Genomic DNA, 22,116 nt, shown 5'->3' on the forward strand with positions numbered 1-22,116 from the left:
ATAGAAACCTTATTGTCTAAAACTAACAGGATTTATTGTGACTGAAAAACACAACCTATTAAAAACATAAACTAAACACTAACCTACACTAAGCTAACCTATATTAACTTATCTTACCTTACCCCTGCAGCTATCTATCCTAATCTAAACTTATCTTATACATGTTACTCCACTTAATAAACATTGTCCACCACTCCCATTAACAGACAATAGACAAGTAGGACAACATGAACTAAAGCTGCACATAGAATAACTAAACCTATTGCCTAAACAAATATATATTTGATTGTATTTGTAAATTGTATGTATTTTATTCACATAGAGCCCCATACATAACGCCCCGCCAAAACCACCCAAAAAAACACCCACCCCCAACTATACTATGTCCTTCACCTAACCTAATCTATGCTACCTAACCTATAACTATCCACCAAAAAACTACTAGTTAGGGGAAGGGAAGGAACTACGAAGCTTTCCATTTTGGCATTCATAGATTTTTTTTGCTTTTTCTTTATATATTTCAAAAGTTTGCAGTTGTGGGCATTGTCTTGCTCCAGTTTTGCCAACATGGCCTTTATATCAGCCATGCCCCTTTTCATGTTAGCCTCAAAGATGTAGACTGTGGCAGCTGGTGGTGGCTAATGCTGGCTGCTGTCAATGTTTGTGCTACGGATGTGGAGAGGGTGGGACCTGCTGAGGCACCCCTGACCCTTGGTGCAGAGCTTGATTTTTTTGCTGCTGTTTGCTGCCTGTTTAGGTGGTCCCCATGTGGGAGCACCAGCTGAGACCCCAATGACTTCTCCCTACGATGCCTCTTGGCCATCTTGCAGTAACCTGCTTGCTCTTCCAATATGTGGTGGAAACTCTTGGCTCTCTTCTCAAATGCACACTTCTACGCTAATGTCATTGTGGCTGCTAAAACATGAGGAGACGTGACAAGCAAAACTGCATTGGTTAGAGGAAGAACAGCCATGTGATGTATACAGCATCTTCAACTGACACATGTTGTCCACCAGACATATTATAACAATGTCAAGATCCAAATCAATACAAATCAGCCTATCAGGCATCTATGGCATCATGTTCATGTCACAGGGATAGCATCTATCTAATGTTCCACATTAGGGCCCTGATTTAAGTTGGACCAGCGCCTCCTTGTGCCACATTAGCGTCTTCATTAGTGTGAGTCTGATGTTGCCCAACAAGGTCAGAATCCCAGTGCCACAGTAACATAGTGGCACAATGCATGCATTGCACCACATTGTCACCCCTTGAGCTACATCATGTCTTGGCCAGGCATCATGTATGCAAGGTGGGGTTCATCCGGTAGGGGGGCTTGAAAAATGGCACCAGGGATTCTGAGAGATTCAACAGCCTCATTTATTTTTTCTTCTTTTAACACCTGCTCAGAGCAAGTGTTACAAGGCGGCACACCATTGGTTACAATGGGCCCCTCTGTACAGTTCAGGGTTAGTACAAATATGTTGTAATATACATCAATAGAGTATACAAATTTTACCCTATTGCCCTCTACCCTGTGCCATGGTGTGCCGAATTTCTAATGCACAAGAGTGGTGCTGTACTGAGTGCTGCTTAACTTTTCCTACATTTTAACCTATCTGTGCACATGCCTTAATACATCTCCTAAGTACCAAGTAAACACTCATCATGTACATCTCATACACACGTGATGTGACCATGCTCACTCACAATTATCATGATGGGTAGACCATGTAGATTAATCTGTACACATCTTGTTTGCTATAATCCGTAGACATGTCCCACATCCATCTGGAGAAGAGTTGAAACTCTACGTGTACTTGTTAGACTTGTCATCATTGGCATGGTCTCCCCTAACTTTTTGCCTCTACTTCCCAGGTTGCTTCTATGCGCTGGGCTCTGTTTTTGCATTTTTTGTTTGCTCTGGGCACTTTACCGCTGCTGACCAGTGGTAAAGTGTGAGTGTTCCCTGTATAAATTATATGTGTACATTAGCTTATCCATGATTGGCATATTTGGTTTACTAGTAAGTCCCTAGTGAAGTGCACTAGAGGTGCCCAGGGCCTGTAAATCAAATACTACTAGTGGGCCTGCAGCACTGGTTGTGCCACCCACATTAGTAGCCCTGTAAATATGGCTCAGACCTGCCACTGCAGTGTCTGTGAGTGCAGTTTTAAACTGCCAATTCGACTTGGCAAGTGTACCTACTTGCCAGGCCTAAAACTTCCCTTTTTATACATGTAAGGCACCCTTAAGGTAGGCCCTAGGTAGCCCCATGGGCAGGGTGCAGTGCATGTTAAAGGTGGGACATGAACTTATGTGTTTTACATGACAGTGAAATACTGCCAAATTCGTTTTTCACTGTTGCAAGGCTAATCTCTCTCGAAGGTGAACATGGGGGCTGCCTATAAATATTATTAAAACGCAGATTCCCTTTGGGAGCAGATAGGTATGTGGAGTTTGGGGCCTCTGAACTCACAATTTAAAAATACATGTTTTAGTGAAGTTGGTTTTTAGATTCTTTGAAAATGCCACTTTTAGAAAGTAGGCCTTTTCTAGCTTAAACCATTCTGTTACTCTGCTTGTTTGTGGATTCCCTGTCTGGGTCAGTTTGACAGTTGGGCTGTTTGCACCTCTCCTCAAGACAGTGACACAAAGGGATCTGGGGTGTAGCCTGCATATCCTGATGGGCCATCTGTGCTAAGGGTAGGAGAAGGGTGGTCACTTTCACCTGAAAGGGCTTTGCCTGCCCTCACAAAATTCAGTCTCCAACCCTGTGGTGTGTGTCTGTGGCCTGGCCTGGGCAAGGCTGGATCTTGAAAACAACAGAGACTTCTCTTTGATGTAGGCCTACTTAAAAGGCAGAAAGGGGTATAAGAAGAGCGCCCAAAACCCCTGAAAATCAGATTACTTCTGGAACCAAGAGGAACCTCTGCCAAGGAGAAGAGATGGAGAAGCTGGAGAAGTGGTTCTGTCCCTTTGCCTGTGACTGTGCTTTGCTGGGTTGGCATGCAGTAGCTGCTTCTACCGGAGAGAGGACAAAGACTGACTTTTGTGTGACTTCCCAATGGGGAAGAATCTCCAGAAGCTTGCCTCCTGTTGTTGAAGTCTCAGGGACATCAAAGACTTGTCTCTGCCAGCACCTGGGCTTTCTGCTGAGAGTCTTGCTTGCCAAGTAGTACCTTAACCTGTCTCTGGGCCCTTGGAAGGTGCAGCTGGTAGAAAAGGACAGAAATCCATGCAAAAACTGCTGTGCGGGGAAACTTTCAATACACCACCCACTTTGCGGCTGCTAAACGACACATCGCCGGCCTTGTGGCTAAAATCGACGTTCCACATCCATCGCGGTTGGGAGATCAACGCGGCTGGAGAAATGACACGCAACACTACAGCGGCTGCTGTTAACGACAAAAGCCCCCATGCAGCGCGGATCCTTGACACCGTGGAACCGGAGTCGCTGGGTGTGGAAAATCAACGCAAGGCCTGCACATCCCATGGTGCCCATCCGGCTCGACGCATCGCTCTCTTGTGGGAGAGAAAAAATGACACACTTTGACCCGCCTGAAGGAGACTGATGCACGTTTTCACTTGTGGGTGAGAAATCAACGCATCGCTGTTCTTTTTCGATGCACACTCGCCCGTGCGGCTTTATTTTGCGCTACCAATGTACTTTTGTGCAACATCAGCATACTCACTGTTTTCTAAGGACTACAGCCCTAATTATGACCAGCAGTGAGTGATAAAGTGGCAGTAATACCACCAACAGGCTGGCGGAAAGTACAGCCAAATTATGACTAAGGCAGTGATAACTCCATAGACAGGCAATGTACCACACCAACCGCCAGGGCGGAAACAACACTCACCACGGCGGTAGTCAACAACAGCCAGGTGGAAGACAAAGCACCGCCCACCATATTAAGACACATCACTCTGCCACCTTTTCCGGGACAGTACCAACACCATCAAAAGCCTGGCGGAAACGCATCACTGAAGAGAAAGGACTCACCATCGGAGACACAGGGAAGAACAATGCCGCCATGGAACCCGAACTGCAAGTCTTTCCGACTATCTTCTAATTTATGATCCACCTGGAACACCAACGCCTACAAAGACAACGGCGGTGAGAACAGCCGCCTAGCACACAAGGGAGGGTGGGAGGAAAATGAAAGTGACACACACACACACAACCCACACACACACACACACACATCATACATACAACCAGCTGCACACAAAAAACAATGTGTTCCAGAAAAACGGCAGAATAATGCAAGGACAACAGGAATGGACTAAAGTGATTGTAATCAGATCAAAATCAAAATAAATAATTTGATTTGTCAATGAAACAGATGTGTACACATGTACACAAAGGAACACTGCCCAGTCCAATGTTCAAAGGGCACACATGGCCAGAGGGCACAGTCTAAGGCCCAACTCTAATCCTGACCACATACAGATAGTACACTGCAGGGACATCAGTTTGCAAATAGACAGGCACCTCAGGGGGATGTGGGGGGGCACCTCAGCCGGATATGGGAACAAGCCCACTTGTTCTGGAGGGGGCTCCATGACCATTGCTCTGTCCTGGAGAGTTCAAGGCCCCAGTCTCTTGAGTGGGTGACTACCCCACTGGTTCTGGAGGGGGCTCCATGCCCATTGCTCTGTCCTGGGGAGTGCAAGGCCACAGTCTCTCAGGTGGGTGACTACCACACTGGTTCTGGAGGGGGCAATTTGCACAGCAGCCCCTGGAGTGTGGCCTACATGGCATCCACTGGCCGTGACGGCTGCAGTGTGGTGGTGGATGGAGGAGTCTCCTGGGAAGCCTCTGCACTGTGTGATGGCTGCAGTGTGGTGGTGGATGGAGGATCCTACTGGGCAGCCTCTGCACTTTCCGATAGCTGCATTTCCCCAGCTGGAGGTGGGAGCCCCGTGACAGCTGGTGGTGGTGGAGGTGTCAGCCTGACAGCCTCCGCTGGAGTAGAGGGCTTTGTCTCCTCCAGTATATGGTGTGTGGATCCCTTACCCTTCCTGGCAGGGGTGGATGGGCTATTCCCCTTCGTGCCTGGTGGTGCAGGCTCCTTCCCCTTCGTTCCTGGTGGTGCAGGCTCCTACTCCTTCTTTCCTGGTGGTGCAGGCTCCTTCCCCTTCGTTCCTGGTGGTGCGGGCTCCTTGACCTTCTTGCCTGGTGGTGCTGGCTCCTTCCCTTTCTTCGATGGAGGTGTGGTATCCTTACCACCATGAGTAGGTGGTGCTACCACTGTCCCCGTGGACTGTTGGCTGAGGTGCTGGGCTATGTTCCTGCTACCCTTCTCATACGGGCAGGACAGGGGAGGGGTAGGGTTAGAGGTCAATTTGGGAAAGGAAAAGCTTTTTAAGGACATTGGGGCGGGAGGAGGGAGGAGTAATGGGAGTGGAGGTTGAGGGAGTGGTTGTTGGAGGTGTATGTCTGCTGGACTTAGGTGAAGGTGCATGGGCAGTATGCTGAAGTGAGGTGGATGGCTGTTGGGTGTGTGAGTGCTTGTGTTTGTGTCCTTTAGGAGGAGGGGACAGACAGGGTGGGAGAGGACAAAGGGAACGCGTGCATGGCTGTTGTGGAGATGTCTGCCAGTGAGGTGTGTGTTCTGCTTGGTGTGGTGATGCTGGTAGTAGATGTTAATGTAGTGCATGCAGGTGTGAGTGTGAATGTGACAGGGAGGGAGGTGATGGAGGAGGAGGGGGAGAAAGTGGAGGCAGTGGATGTTGTCATGTATGCAACTGTATGGTGTTGCGTGAGTGCTTGTGGGATAAAGTGTGGTGCCTGTGTTTGCCTGTGCCACTCTTGGGTGTTGTCTTGTGTGCATGCTTGTCTGTATGTGTGCATGGGATGGTTTGGTGTTGAGGAGAAAAGGACTGGGAAGTGGTAGTTGGAGGGGGAACAGGGACAATGGCTTCCATCAGAGAGGAGGCCAGAGCCTGAATCGATCTCTGTTGGGCTGTCAATCCACTGTGAATGCCCTCCAGGAATGCATTGCATTGATGCATCTGGGATGCCAGACCCTGGATGGCATTCACAGTGGTTGACTGCCCTACATAGATGGATCTCAGGAGGTCAATAGCCTCCTCACTCAGGGCATCAGGGCTCACTGAGGCAGGGCCTGTGGTGCCTGGGGTGAAGGAGATGCCCACCCTCCTGGGTGAGAGGGCATGGGCAGCTCTCTGAGGGGCTGCAAGGAGGGTGGTGCTGGTATGCAGGGCAACGGCTGTAACTGCAGCTGGGGTGGTCACAGAGGTGTCCGCCACCACCAGGGAGCTCTCATCAGAGGATGTATCTGAGTTTGTGTTGTCTCCTCCAGTCTTCGCAGTTGTTCTCCCCTTGCCCTCCATCCCACTGGTTCCCTCGGCGTTGGTGGATTCTGGGTCATGTGGGATGCAGCTCCCTCTGACGCCGGTGTCCCTGCTCCTCCACCAGGTGATGCTAATGCACACAAGGACAGGATGACAAAACATGAAGGAGGGAGAGAGACAAAGGATACACTGGGTCCATGACTGAACCAACACCACAGTTTGCATACACATCACCGTCACACACACGGAACAGGCTTATGCACTATACATTGCACTACCAAGGCTATGGCTAGTCAGTAAAGCGAGATGACGAACACACCCCGCCAACTGTAGCACTCCTTGGACCCATGATGCCCTGCCTGAAATGGAATTCTACCATGCTAGGTCACCTGTATTTACCATACACCCATTACCCTGTAGATGACCCATGCTGCAATGTCTAGCCTGCCCTTATGGGCATCCACTAACACGCATCCACCACCCGGATACCACACCACCAGCCAAAATATGTATTAATATCCACTGTTCTCCCCCCTTGTGGCTTCTGGGATGCCCTCAAGTGCCCATCCAGCTCAGGGTAGGCCACCACCAGTGTGCGGGATATCAGGAGGTTCAGGGTCCGACAGGCACCCCTTCCTCATTGGGAGGCCATCCCCAGCTGGGCCTCCGTGGTCTTCCATGCCCAGCATCTCAGGTTCTCCCACAGTTTCCGACAGTGGGAGCTCCGCCTGCCATAGACCCCCAGGGTCCGCACGTCCTTGGTGATGGCACACCATATTCTCTTCTTTTGATGGGCTCTGACCTGCAGAGGCAATACAGACAGGAGAACCCCATCAAACAAACAGTCCAGCCTGTCACACAAATGGCCCACCATACCCGTTTGCATCACCATTGGCACACACATAGCCCAGCCCACAACATGTACACTGCCAAGAGGACATCCACCCACCCCCCTTACATGAGGCATTCACACACAACTCCATGCATTCATGCCACATGCATCTTGCCCACAGTGTGCTCACCTGTTGGTCTGGAGGCCCATGCAGCAGTCCATACTGAGGTCGGACCCCACCCACCAGTCGCTCCAACTCCTCCAAAGTGAAGGCTGGGGCCCTTTCCCCGGTCACACTGGCCATGGTAGGTTACAGACACAGGTCACAGCAGCACACGCAGTGCAGGTCTTCTCCTGTTGAAGGTCAGGAAACACCGTCACCGCCAGAGTAGATCCCCATTGGCCAATGTACTCCGTAAAGCCCCATATTATTCAATGAGGAATTGCACGGTGGTGCAAGACCGCCTTCCGCCACGACGGCCAACGTCGGCAGAGTTAGCTCACTTCCACCTGTCCCTACGTACAGGACAGGCGGTCGTCATTTCAGGGGGGGGAACAGGCATATCGACAATTTCCATGTCACTAATTAGATTGGCACATACTTCAACATTAACACTGTCCTAATACATAAGTGCACCATGAGAACTGCTGTTGTGGTTTTGTTGTTTAAATTGTGACAGCCTACTCACTCTTGTGGCCCTTAGATACCTACTGCTGCGGATGAATATAAGGTGGAGACATTCCCCTGTGTACAGACCACTGGTGGACTTCGCTACACTGGAGGACAGGCACATTATACTCAACTATAGACTGTTGAGAAGGGGATACTCACCTGAAAAGCAGGATGTCTGCAGGGGCGATGGGATGCCCCCGACCTCCTGGAACACCTCTCGGCACTTCCTAGTGGACACAGAAACCTCGGCAGGTGTCCCAAAAGGAAAGGGGGAGTGGAAGAGAAAGAGACAAAACACTGCCACGTCTTGCCAATCCAGCCAGGCACCCTGTATCTTCGGGGGCAGGCCGTTGTTGACAGAGTGATAGTAGAGTTAGTGCACTCAACTTCTTTGAAACTGAATCTCTCTTTCTGATATGGGCACGGGAGTGGTAGAAGAACACCGGGATGCTCCAGCACTTTTCTTGGATAATAATAACTGTTGGCACAATTACTAACACTGCATTACCAAAAACCCAAACTGAGTACCATAACAATAAGTACTGCAACACTAGGGCTGGCTTCACAGAGATTCACTGTTGCACACTACAATTAGAACTGTGGTTGCACTTATCATGCACAAGAAAGACAAACAAGGACATTAATTATATCACATATAACTTTCCTGCATGCATAGGGTTAAACTAAAAGGAACAAAAACAATCCAAGAAATACAAATGTCCACTCTAGGTTCAGTTAGGGTGGCACAGTTTGGTTTGGTTTCACTCTGTGTTTAAAAAACCCTTCAAAAAGCAAATTCCTCAAACCTTAAACACAGGCATGAATGACACAATTTAAATCAGAGAGTAATGCTATTAGAGAAAGAAAAGTCACGTAAATGCTCTTTTAAAATTGCACTGTCACTTTTTGTAGTACTTGAGCTGAAGCAGATTTCCTGAAGCACATTTAGGCAAGAAACTACAATGATAATGTAGAATGTTCAGGAATGCATTTGTCTCTTCAAGATAAGCACTCTGCCAAAATACGAGGTCTGAAATACACCAGCTGTTCTAGGAAAGCATGGCGCTCAAAGAACAAACTCCTTGGAGAATACCAGTCACTTAGCTGCAGTCTCTTCCGGTGTGCTGGAGGAATGCCTGGTGTCAGCTGGTACAGGAACGAAGAAAAGAATTGCCTCAAAAGACTTGAATACGAGGATGACAGCAGGGGCTGAACTGCCAAGTCACATGCTGAGATCAGGAAGCAAAACAAAGCCAAGCAGGGAGGCATGCTTCACTCTGCTATTTATAGCCAATCAGGAAAGCAGTTGAGATAAGTCTCCACGCCCAATTAGAAGCACATGTTTATACCTGCTCACATTAGCAAACAAGCATTAGTAAAGCAAGCATTGATAAAACCAATTGTGTAACACAGCACATTATGTTTACTTAGAAACATGAAGGTTTAACCAAGAACAGAGATATGATTTAATCATAATTCCTGGGGATACTGACGGATAACGCAGGAGGCACCTTGGGGATTCCTGACATAGACAGGACAGGGCCACAATCACAGAGCTGTGTTCCCACTTGAAGCCAGACCTGATCTCATCTATCCGTCACCCGACTGGGATCTGCCCTCTTGTGCAAGTGCTATCAGTGCTCCATTTCCTGGCAACATGTTCTTTCCAAGTGACAGTGGGCTTGGCAGCAGCAGTGTCACAGCCAATGTTCTCAATCATGCTGGCAAGAGTGTTGTCTGCCCTGGTAAAACACATGTGCAGCTACATAGCTTTCCCCCACGTGGAAGATTTGGACACTGTGAAGGGCGGATTCTATGCAATGGGACATATCCCCAATATTATTGGGGCAATTGATGGGACACATACTGCGTTTGTCCCCCCCTGCCAGAATGAACAGGTGTATAGGAATTGTAAGAGTTTCCACTCCATGAATGTGCAGATGGTGTGCCTGGTGGACCAGTGCATCTCCCACGTAAATGTTAAGCATCCTGGGTCGGTGCATGATGCCTTTGTCCTGAGGAATAGCAGCATCCCAAATGTGATGGCCCAACAACAGAGGCACATGGTGTGGCTAACAGGTGATCCATGGTCCCCACCCACTGTATGTTAGTGTATGCCTCTGGTGTTAACCTCATAGGATAGTGTGTGGCTAAATATTGTCCCTCAACACCTGCAGGTGACTCTGGCTACCCAAACTTATCATGGCTGCTGACCCCTGTGGAGAATGCCAGGACAAAGGCTGGAGAACGTTATAATGAAGCACATGGGCGAACCAGACGGATCATCAAAAGAACCTTCGGCCTCCTGAAGGCCAGGTTCAGGTGCCTCCATCTGACAGGTGGATCTCTGTGCTACTCACCCGAGAAAGTCTACCAGATAGTTGTGGCATGCTGTCTGTTGCACAACCTGGCCCTCGTGTGCTATGTACCTTTTCTGCAGGAGGAGGAGACAGGAGATACCCCTGTGGCTGCAGTAGACCCTGATGACAGTGAGGATGAAGAGGCTGAAGATGAGGATGAGGACAACAGAACATCAGATATCCGTCAGTACTTCCAATGACACACAGGTGAGACAGTGCAACTTCACATTTGTATGACTATTGGTGTATTCTGTGGCATGATGGCATTAACTATCTTTTGCATCTACTTACTGTCACCTATGGTTTATCATTTTACAGATGTTGGTGCTATGACAACTGTGTACTGATGTGCTGACTACAGCCAGCTACAGGTCATTATTTCTATGCTCTCACAATGTACAGTTCATTTGCAATGGATATAACTGTTTCCATAAATACACTTTTTCAACACATGATGTATAAGTATTTGAGTTGTATTTAAGGGTGTTTATTTTAGTGCTGACAAATTGAGGGAAACGTGCAATGGAATGGGGTGATGATGGAGGAAACTACAGGGTATTGTTCCAGTCTGTTTGTAGTACAGGTGCAGTGTCCAAGTGGCCATAGAAATGAGAGCAACAGCATTTCAAGGTGGACAAGGTGACTGAGTGGGATACAAGGGAGACAATCAGGAGAGTCTTATTTCCTGGTGGTGGTCTTGGCAAGTGTCTCTGGCTTCTGTCTGGATGGCAGGGAACGTTTGTGGGGTGGTTCACCTTCTGCAGGGGGAGGGATGCTGGTGGCCTGTGGGTCCTGTGGCGAGGCCTCCTGCCCACTAGCGGCAGCAGAAGTGGTTGGCTAGTTGATGGACTGGCTAGTGGTATGGGCCTGCGGGTGTGCTGTTGCCTCCCTCATGATGTTGGCCATGTCTGCCAGCACCCCTGCTATGGAGATCAGGGTGGTGTTAATGGCCTGCAAGTCCTCCCTGATCCACTGATACTGTCCCTCCTGCAGCCGCCTGCTCTCCTGCACTTTGTAAAGGATCTGGCCCATCATGTTCTGGGAATGTTGGTAGGCTCCTTGGATCTCATAGAGTGCCTCCTGGAGGGTCGGTTCCCTGGCCTTGTCCTCTCCCTGGTGCACAGCAGTCCTCCTAGTGTCCCTGTTGGCCTGTGCTTCTGTCCCCTGAACGGTGTGCCAATTGCCACTGCCCCCAGGTCCCTGACTGTCTTGGGGGCGAGGCGTGGCCTGGAGTCCCTGTACAGGTGGGCACACTGCTGATTTACGTGTCCTGGGGACCGAGGTGTGGGTACGCTGGGTGGGTGCTGTGGTGTTGGATCCTGATGGGGGAGGCTCTGTGGTGGTCTCTGAGTGGGCTTGGGTAACCGGCTGTCCAGTGGTCCCTGATGGGCCATGTAGATCATCCAGATCCAGAAGTCTAGAGTTACTGTCACCAGTGGGGGTCATCTACTGTTGGGGGACTGGATAGTTGGGGCACCTCCTCTCCACTGACATTGGCTGGGGTACTTGTGGGAATGTAAGTGATGTATTATGCTTCATGTCTTTGACATAATGTACATCTCTGGCTTCCCCTCTATCGTTTGTGTTGCTCTGCCACCGTTTGCTTGTGTATGGTGATGTACTGTGGGAACGTTAGTTTCCCTATGCTGTGCATGCTTTACTGATGGGTGTCCATGCACTGGTATAGCATGCAGGGCTTGGCATTGTGGTTAGTCATATGTGTAAGTGCAGTGTGTGGGGTGGAGTGGTGTGATGGGAGTGAGGGTGAGGGTGTGAGATGGCATGCAGGTATGGGGGGTGACAGTAGTAAATATTGACTTACCAGTGTCCAGTCCTCTGGCTACTCCAGCGAGTCCCTCAGGATGCAGTATTGCCAGTACTTGCTCCTCCCATGCTGTGATCTGTGGGGGAGGAGGTGGGGGTCCACAACCAGTCCTCTATGTGGCGAGCTGGTGCCTTGCTGCAATAGAATGTACCTTCCCCTGTAGGTTGTTCCACCTCTTCCTGATGTCGTCCCTTGTTCTTGGGTGCTCTCCCACAGCGTTCACCCTGTTCACGATTCTCCACCATAGCTCCATCTTCCTTGCAATGGATATCTGCTGTACCTGTGCTCTAAACAGTTGTGGCTCTACACTGACAATTTCCTTCACCATGACCCTTAACTCCTCCTCAGTGAAATGGGGGTGCCTTTGTGGTGCCATAGGTGTTGTGTGGTCTGTGTTGGTGAGAGTGTGTTGAGTAATGTGGTGGGGTGTGTAATGTGGGGTGCATGAGGGATGTATGGGTGTAAGTGGTGTGTGTCTAGTTGTTTAAGTGGTCTTATGGTCAGTCTGGTGGATATGATTTGTATTCGTAAAGGGTTGTGGGTAATGTGGGTGTGTGTTTTATAGTGGTGTGGGTGTGGTGTGTGTATGGGTGTCAGGTGTGTGCTTTTTGTATTGGCCAATCTGGTGTTGTTTTGTATGTGGGTGTCGATTCTGAGCACAGTGGTATGTACCGCCAATGGTTTACCGCTTTTGAATGTCCGCCGTGATGATTCATGGGTCATAATGTGGTGGGTGTTGTTTTGTTGGTACATCGGTATGGGTTTTGGGACCTCCTCTTTATCACTGACCTTCGGCCTGGTGGATTTGTGTATGTGGCTGTGTTCTGTCAGATTGGTGTGGGTGTGTCATAATATGGTGAATGGATATTCGCCACTGCGGCGGTATGTTGGCAGACGTCAGTGTGGCAGTAGGCAGCATTTACCGCTAATGTCATAATGAGGGCCTAAGACTCTTGTTCTTTTAAAAATTCATACCTTGCCTTGTGTATGTCAGATTTTTGTTGTTCTGTCTTGTTTTGTTTAGATAAATATTACCTATTTTTCTAAACCTGCGTTGTGTCATTTTGCAGGGTTTTCACTGAGTTACTGGTGTGTTGGTACAAATACTTTACACATTGCTTCTGAAGTTAAGCCAGCCTGCTCGTGCCAAGCTACCAAGGGGCTGAACGGTTGTTAGCTGAGGATGATTCTTCTTTACCTTGACTAGAGTGAGGGTACTTTCTTGGACAGAGGGTAACCTGACTGCCAACCAAAGACCCTAGTTCTAACAACTGACTGTTACCCAACACAAAAAAACTCCTTGCATGGCCAATGCTTCACTTCATTTATGAAGAGTAGTGAAACAACGGTGGTGCAAGTATTTTATGGACAAGCATCTTAGAGACCTCAATATATGTACATAAATTGTACCATACCCAGAGTAAATTAGTGCAACGTGTGGCACACAGTGCAGCAACATATGCTGTGAAAAATATATTGGCAACCTCCATGCAATTCTAAAAGTCAGCACTTCTGACTCATATCTTGACTGACATCACTATGTTTGTGGCATAGTTACCTTTTCCTATGACCCACAATTCCATTGCAGCACACGTTGGCACCTGTGCATCAATCAACTCATTCTACATCCTCCACATAACATCAGACATGATGTCGATAACTAATCATAGATGATGGTATCTTAATTGTCACACGTGCAATTTTAACAAAGCATTGCACACATCATACCTTCTCACACACACCCATGGATCTACACGTGACATACAAGGTGACAGTTACTGGCTGCATCAGTGTCTTCAAACTGGGAAACCTCTCCAAAAGTGTAGGGTGGAGGTTCACCTGCAAGACATGACAGGAAAACATAGCTTTGTAATTGTTGAGAAAATAAAAGCATGGACAACTATCCCATATTCAACTTGTTTAGCTGAGTGAGCTAGTCAAGGTAGTGCTAGGAATGAACAACTGCCAACTATTACATGTCTGTTAGAAAGAAAAAGGGACAGATTTAAAAGGCCCATGCGGCACCAGAGCGTACCTTTCAGGGAGCTTTTCACTGCACCATATGTACAAGGAGCTGTAATGCCACTTTTTGTGGCGTAATGCCGCCATGTAAAAATGGGCAACTATGACAATGTTAACTGCATCAGAGGGGCCTGCAATGGGTATTGCAGTGGGCGTCTCATTGCAACACCCATAGCTTTTGACGCTTCCCAAGATTTACGAGATGTGGTAAATGTTTTGGCAGCGCCAAAAACAAACACCACCCTAGGGGTGGCGTTAGCATGGCAAAACAATGAGAAATGCTTTTATTCCTTCTTGTTTGCTCCTTTCACCCCTTCCAGAAGTGGCAAGTCTGCACACCACTACATGTGTTTTAGATTAATTTATTTCCAGATCCAACTCCTTTATAAATCACACAAAAGATTTCAACAGTTTTAGACTCTGTTTACAGAAAGAACCATAGGAATGGCATTGTCAACATGAAGGAGGACTTTGACGGGGTGGGTACCAATCCGGGTATGTCCAGATCTAGTAAACATAGTTGAGAGTCCAAATTATGGATGTGTAAAGTAAATCAAAAGGAGGACAAGACACAAAAATAATACATTAATTTTTAATAAAATACAATTCCTTTATATTTAATTAATCCTATACATCACTTCAAATATTAATTGTAATTATTTATAAAACTAAAATAACATTTAATTCTAAATTTAGTAAATAATGCTGTAACATATTTTTTATTTTGTTCAGTGTTTAAAATAAATGCACAAAAATATGTACATTCATAATTAGTGTTAAACTATTTTGTTAACTTGTTTAGTTAAATAAAGTTTTTTAATGTTCCTATATATTACCAGAGGGACAGTTCACAAAGTCAAAGTGGGTATTTCCCTATTGTAAAGCATATGGGAAATTTTAAAAATGTATATTAACCTTAATAACAAATGAGTAAAAACATGTTCATGTTAAATACTCTCCTCTCCTATAAGGACCCACTCTGAGTACCTTATAAGGCCCAGGTGACTCCATCTCTCAGAGCCAATTTGTTATATAAGGGGAAGAGGCATGCCTGTCCGAGGCCCTTTGGAAGTAGTAGGTTACATAGCCTTTCTCCCTCAGCTTGCAAAGGCACTGGTATCCCCACCCCCTGGGGCTGACAGATATATCTAAAGGGGAGGGGAGCACACAGTATCCTCCCCGAGCCTGCAAAGGCCCCTTAGACCCAATTCCCCAGGGTCAATGGAGAGGGTGCTCACCCTGTCTCTCTAAGCAGCTAATGGCCTGAGGGACCCCCGTCCCCTGAGATCACCTACATTGCTATGTCCCATGGACCCCACTTCTCAAACTTATTGTGTTGTGGTTGCCCAAGGTGGGCACTGTGGCTTGCACCTAAAGCCCTAGGGGATGAGGTCCCTGGAGCCAGTATTGGCTCAGGTGGTGGGGGCTCATGCTCCCTCCCCATAAAAAAGGAAGCCCTTTAGGAATGTAGTCCCTGGCCCCTGTTAAGGGGTTGTGTGCCTTCCTTCCCTAAAAAAGGAAAATATACGCTGGTGTCTCTAGGATCTGTAAAGGCTCAAGGATGGCACACCTGCACTCTGGCAGTATACTGGCAGGGAAAAAAGGGTCTGTGGGGCTCCTCCCGGAGGTCCCCAAGAAAAAGAAAGATCTGGATGCCTCAAGTGGGCACCAGGACACTAAAAGTATAAAAAAAAACAAGTGGAAATGAGCGGCCAGAGATACTTATATATTATTAACTGCTCCTAGTAAGGAGCGCCCCATAATGCCCTAGGGCATTACAACAAAATATGTTTTCAGTGATGTCACTGGAAGATTTGGGGGCACCACCAAACATTTTTTTATGTTGCGGGTGCCTGCAACGAGTGAAGCAGCCCCCTAGCAACAATAACAAAAAAACAGCAAGTCTCCTGGGTCATTTCATCTGTAATCCGAGGACAGTTTACCATATTACCATAGGAGCTCTATGCTCTTCAGTTGGAGTATAGTGCTCCTTTGTGATTCGTTCTATGGCTGCATTTTGTAGCTTGTAAAATGTTTAAAAAGGTCACAAGACATGTTGTTTTAAATAAAGTTTTATTATTTTTTGGTACAATCACTTGTATTACACATGGAACTATGTGAATTAATAAAGTATACATTTCATTATATTTATTGGTCTTTTTTGACAAAGACCATACATGTGCTTTATATATGTTGAAATTGTACCCTTTCATAAAGCCCAATTTTAATATTTTGGTGGTCTAACCCTTTGACAAAGTCAGTAGCTCTTTTTTATGAAAAATGACACACCTTCTATTCAACCATGTGCCTCTGCAGGAGTTTGGGTGCCAGGCACTGTGTCCAACCACCACTGTCTATGGCTTGTGTACAGATGGAGGTGGGCTTAGACAGCATAGGGTGTTTAGCTCTATTCCGTAGACAACTGCATGCTCCACATGGCCGAAAGCTGTGTTGGGTGGCTGTTGAGTGTTCAATGTAGGGCCTGGCTGCAGGGCAGGCCATGTGGTGAACCCCACGCAGTGAATCCTACACCATACAATGCTGAAGGCTGTGTGCAGCATGGGGTTGGTGTTACATATGGTAGTAAAATATTACTTACATTAAAAGACCCTAGAAATCGACTGAAAAAACAAAGGGTTAGTGTTGTTATAGTTATGAATTGTAGAATCTCACTTTCAATTTAAAAAATCTTAGAAATTCAAAATCAAATGTTAAAGGGACGTTATAGTTAGTTGAAAATATCAGTTAAAATATACTGTTTTAAACTAACAAAACCACTGAAATTCATCACTTATAGTTATCTCAAGTAACTATAACTCGTGCCCTGTGGTAACCATTACTCTCATCCTTGCAATGCACTGCTAATTACACCACATATTACATCACTCATGAAATGATCTGTGATATCATTGATAACATGATGGAAACATCTGAAATGACATAATTGATGACAACACTGTGAATGGCAGTGGTATGGGTTATAGTCACTTTAGGTCACAAGTTATAGTTGTTTGGTATAACTATAACTGGTGAATTTAAATAGTTTCATTTATTTAAAATTGTATGTTTTAACTGGCTACTGCAGCTTGCACCACCGGAAACACGGCCAATAACAGTCATGACAGAACTACAAACCATCACGATCCTACAAATGAGACAATTTGGACTATTCCAGGCTACCTAAAGCTATTGCAAATGGCCTGGACAAAGATTAGCTATTGTTAAGGTATATTGAATAATGAAACAGTCTTGATGTGCTCACCTCAAAAATCAAGAAACAGTGCCTCACGTGATGGACTGTCATAAGAGCGGCTGTTGAGAATTAATCTTAGCAACAGCAAACACCGGCTCAAATTAAGCACTGCTGAGGGTTTCATTTCATCTTCAATTAGTGCCATCAGTGTGTTTTAGGACCAGAGTTCTCATGCATCCCATTGGTGCAGGCAAGCAGTAGCACCTCTCTCAGTGGGTGTGCTACTCACTGGCCTCCCTGGAAATTTGAGCTGTCCCACACACTCTCAAAGACAATGGCCCCATGAAATCAGTTGCGTCCGCATACTTCGGAAGTAAGTACGAAAAGAGGGACATCAATACACCAGCATGCAGCTCTCTTGGTATTTTTGCTCCTCTTCTGTTCAATATGTTCTATGCTGTTTTCACTAATTGGAGATTTGTGATTCATATTGGTACTTTAATATAACACAGAAAAAATAGAACAGTACTGGTTAGCTAAAAATTATACTTTCCCTTAACTTGAATTTGCAAGCGAGAGCTATGGATTAAGCGAAGCGAAGTGACTATGGAATGCTAATTTGGTCACATGTTCTCCCGCACGCAGATCTCTGTCTTTCAATAATCACTTGTTCTTTCAACGCAAATAAACTAAAATATGAATTTCTGCTAGAGGAAATTAAAAGTTAGAATAAAACAGACAGTGACTCCCATTCTTATATTCTGATTTATCAAATCCATATCAGTGTCATTGAGAACACGTCAGCGAATAGACATCCTTTTGTCTGAAACGGGTGCTCTCTGTGATCTGTTTATCACGCGTGGACCTCTGACTACACACATCAGCAGAAATGTCTCACAATCTGAGTGCACATGCTCGGTTGTCGGATAGTTATGGAGCTTATCTCTGACAACTCTTCTTGCTGCAAGCCAAGAAACATGTTTGCATGGATTTTGGGAGCTTTGAACAAAAATACTTTCATCGTAATGTAATATTTATTCATCAACTCTGTATATATATGCATTGTGTTGAGTGTCGGCCGGGCAAGTTCAGATGCTGTCGCTTTCTACAGCGATTCAGACTATTTTAATATTGTTGCCCTTGCTTATTCTAATGTAAGATTTGAGTGATAAAGGTGGACATAGTTGGAGAGCTTGAATTATTGAGGGAGCGCTTTATAATTAATACATTGTTTTACAGCGCCAGGATGAACTCTTTAGAATGGCAGTTGCGCTTTACAAGTACTTATTCATTCATTCATTCATTCATTCAACATGAGAGTAAGCTATAGCATACCAATTGAGCGTACTGTAGCTGTAGCGCACACTGTGAAACTGATTCTTTAAAAGATTCACCTCGTTGAATATCAATAGGTGCGGAATAAGTGTATTAAGATGTCAAGGAATAATGCTAAAATAACCTGCAAAGTTAAAGTTGGTTAAAGTGTGTTAAATGCAAAATGGTAGTAGGCAATCATAATTAAACATGCTAGGGCTAAAAAGACGATGCCACATTATAGTTAACTAAGTCAAAAGAATAGTAAAATCATCAGGGCCTGACCTTGACCTTGACCTTTTGAAAGACTTGCTTTCCACAACAAATAGTTGTTGTGCAAAATGTTTTTATTTTTATTTATACAGATGTATCTACTTCTAAAACACTACTGCTAGCTAATGAAAAGGATTGTTATTTAGAAATATCGCTAAGCAGATTCACACACACGTGTGCTGTCTTGAAAGGGAGAATTAATCAGGAGAAACTAGATGAAATAGTTACACAATATGACATAGTTGCGACCTTAGAAGTTGCTGTCCAAAGTTTATTGTGTTCTTGTGAGAAAACAGGGAGTGAACATGTTTCCAGGGATGCATCCAAAGCTGACTGGTCAACTGAACAAAGATGAGCAATAAGTTTTGCAACAATGATTTTGTGTGCCTATATTAGTGTGTGTTTCTAGAGTAGTTCAGTCCATTTTTTCTCTTGCCTTTTTCCTTGTCCATGCCATTTCATACATGTTGGAGACACTACTGAGTTCCTTTACCCTCTCTTCATGAGAAGTTCTGCTTTGATTGATTTTGAACTATTGAGCTGACTTTATGCTGAAGCTTTATGCTTCATGCTTGATTTCCCTCCTATCAGAATGCTGTATGGGTTTCCTGAAACTGACGCTGTTTCCTTTTCATTCTTTGAAAATAAATTATTTCCTTTATAGAAAGCGCTTTATGCATTTTATTGTGATTTATTGTTACTTATTATTTATTTCTAACAAAATTCTAATGACTGAGATTAACACATTTTATTTTGTGACTTTAATGGAGATGAATTATTAAAAGATTTGAAGAATTAAACCCTTTAACCCATACCAAACTCTCTTTATTCACTGACATTGAATTAAGAAATTGTTATGATAAACTAATGCGATGTGCTGTTCTTAATTAATCTCCATCAATGTGAAGGATCCATCAACCTGAGTTAAAGGCGGCAGGGATTTCCCTGATAAGCTGTCCAACTTTTCTGATTTTAATTGACGAATCCCCATGCCAGAAGAAAAGTTGGCAGCACAGAAACGGTTTAAGTTATGAGACAGAGGAGCTGTAACTAACTATCCTAAGTTAGAGAAATGCCCATGTCTTGTGGTCTAAGTTCTGAATTCTGAAGAATTACGAAGTGCAGTTTCGAAGGTGGTTGCAGTACTGGAGGTATAAGTATCAATAGGGTTCTGGTCCCAATTTTTTTGTTGCTGTTGAGATTTGTTTGTGTGTTGGAGCATCAGCATTGAATGAGTTGGCGATGTTTAAGTGTTCATGTTAAGAAGTTGAAGTGTTTATCATCTAAGAAGTACTCTAAGATCCCGGGATAGATAAAAGTGTTGATGAAATGGTTTTCTTATCTGCTAAAGGTTTGTGGTGCAGACCATGAGGTACGATCAACTCCACGATTGAGCTAGGGACTCTAATAAGTTGTTGTGAAAGTACTCATATTAATTGGTGTTAGTGAAACGTATCACATAAAGGGAAAGCTATATTGATTAGGGTGATTTTCCAATGGTCGAGATTTCATTCGCATGTGTCAAGGTTTGTTTTATGGAAAGTCAGAGGGTGTTAAAACCTTACTGTAGGAAGTTGGCTCTGTATGTGCTATTTCAAAGTAAGGAATAGCATGCACAGAGTCCAAGGGTTCCCCTTAGAGGTAAAATAGTGGTAAAAAGAGATAATACTAATGCTCTATTTTGTGGTAGTGTGGTCGAGCAGTAGGCTTATCCAAGGAGTAGTGTTAAGCATTTGTTGTACATACACATAGACAATAAATGAGGTACACACACTCAGAGACAAATCCAGCCAATAGGTTTTGTAATAGAAAAATATCTTTTCTTAGTTTATTTTAAGAACCACAGGTTCAAATTTCACATGTAATAGCTTGTTTGAAAAGTATTGCAGGTAAGTACTCTAGGAACTTTGTATCATTACATTAGCATGTATACTTTTGTCATAACACACAATAAGCTGTTTTAAAAGTGGACACAGTGCAATTTTCACAGTTCCTGGGGGAGGTAAGTTATTGTTAGTTTTAACAGGTAAGTAAGTCACTTACAGGTTTCAGTTTTTGGTCCAAGGTAGCCCACCGTTGGGGGTTCAGAGCAACCCCAAAGTTATCACACCAGCAGCTCAGGGCCGGTCAGGTGCAAAGGTCAAAGAGGTGCCCAAAACACATAGGCTTCAATGGAGAGAAGGGGGTGCCCCGGTTCCAGTCTGCTTGCAGGTAAGTACCCGCGTCTTCGGAGGGCAGACCAGGGGGGTTTTGTAGGGCACCGGGGGGGACACAAGTCAGCACAAAAAGTACACCCTCAGCAGCGCGGGGGCGGCTGGGTGCAGTGTGCAAACACGCGTCGGGTTTTCAATGGAAGTCAATGAGAGATCAAGGGATCTCTTCAGCGTCGCAGGCAGGCAAGGGGGGGCTCCTCGGGGTAGCCACCACCTGGACAAGGGAGAGGGCCTCCTGGGGGTCACTCCTGCACAGAAGTTCCGTTTCTTTAGGCGCTGGGGGCTGCGGGTGCAGGGTCTTTTCCAGGCGTCGGGAAATGGAGTTCAGACAGTCGCGGTCAGGGGGAGCCTGGGGATTCCCTCTGCAGGCGTCGCTGTGGGGCTCGGGGGGGACAACTTTGGTTACTCACAGTCGTAGAGTCGCCGGAGGGTCCTCCCTGAGTTGGTTGTTCTCCACCAGTCGAGTCGGGGTCGCCGGGTGCAGTGTTGCAAGTCTCACGCTTCTTGCGGGGAGTTGCAGGGGTCTTTAAATCTGCTCCTTGTAACAAAGTTGCAGTTCTTTTGGAGCAGTGCCGCTGTCCTCAGGAGTTTCTTGTCTTTTTCGAAGCAGGGCAGTCCTCAGAGGATTCAGAGGTCGCTGGTCCCTTGGAAAGCGTCGCTGGAGCAGGGTTCTTTGGAAGGCAGGAGACAGGCCGGTAAGTCTGGGGCCAAGGCAGTTGGTGTCTCCTGGTCTTCCTCTGCAGGGGTCTTTCAGCTCGGCAGTCCTTCTTCTTGTAGTTGCAGGAATCTAACTCTTTAGGTTCAGGGAAGCCCTTAAATACTAAATTTAAGGGCGTGTTTAGGTCTGGGGGGTTAGTAGCCAATGGCTACTAGCCCTGAGGGTGGGTACACCCTCTTTGTGCCTCCTCCCAAGGGGAGGGGGTCACATCCCTAATCCTATTGGGGGAATCCTCCATCTGCAAGATGGAGGATTTCTAAAAGTTAGAGTCACCTCAGCTCAGGACACCTTAGGGGCTGTCCTGACTGGCCAGTGACTCCTCCTTGTTATTCTCATTATTTTCTCCGGCCTTGCTGCCAAAAGTGGGGG

This window comes from Pleurodeles waltl, chromosome 4_1 (assembly GCF_031143425.1).
Source record: "Pleurodeles waltl isolate 20211129_DDA chromosome 4_1, aPleWal1.hap1.20221129, whole genome shotgun sequence".
In the NCBI taxonomy this organism is placed as follows: Eukaryota; Metazoa; Chordata; class Amphibia; order Caudata; family Salamandridae; genus Pleurodeles; species Pleurodeles waltl.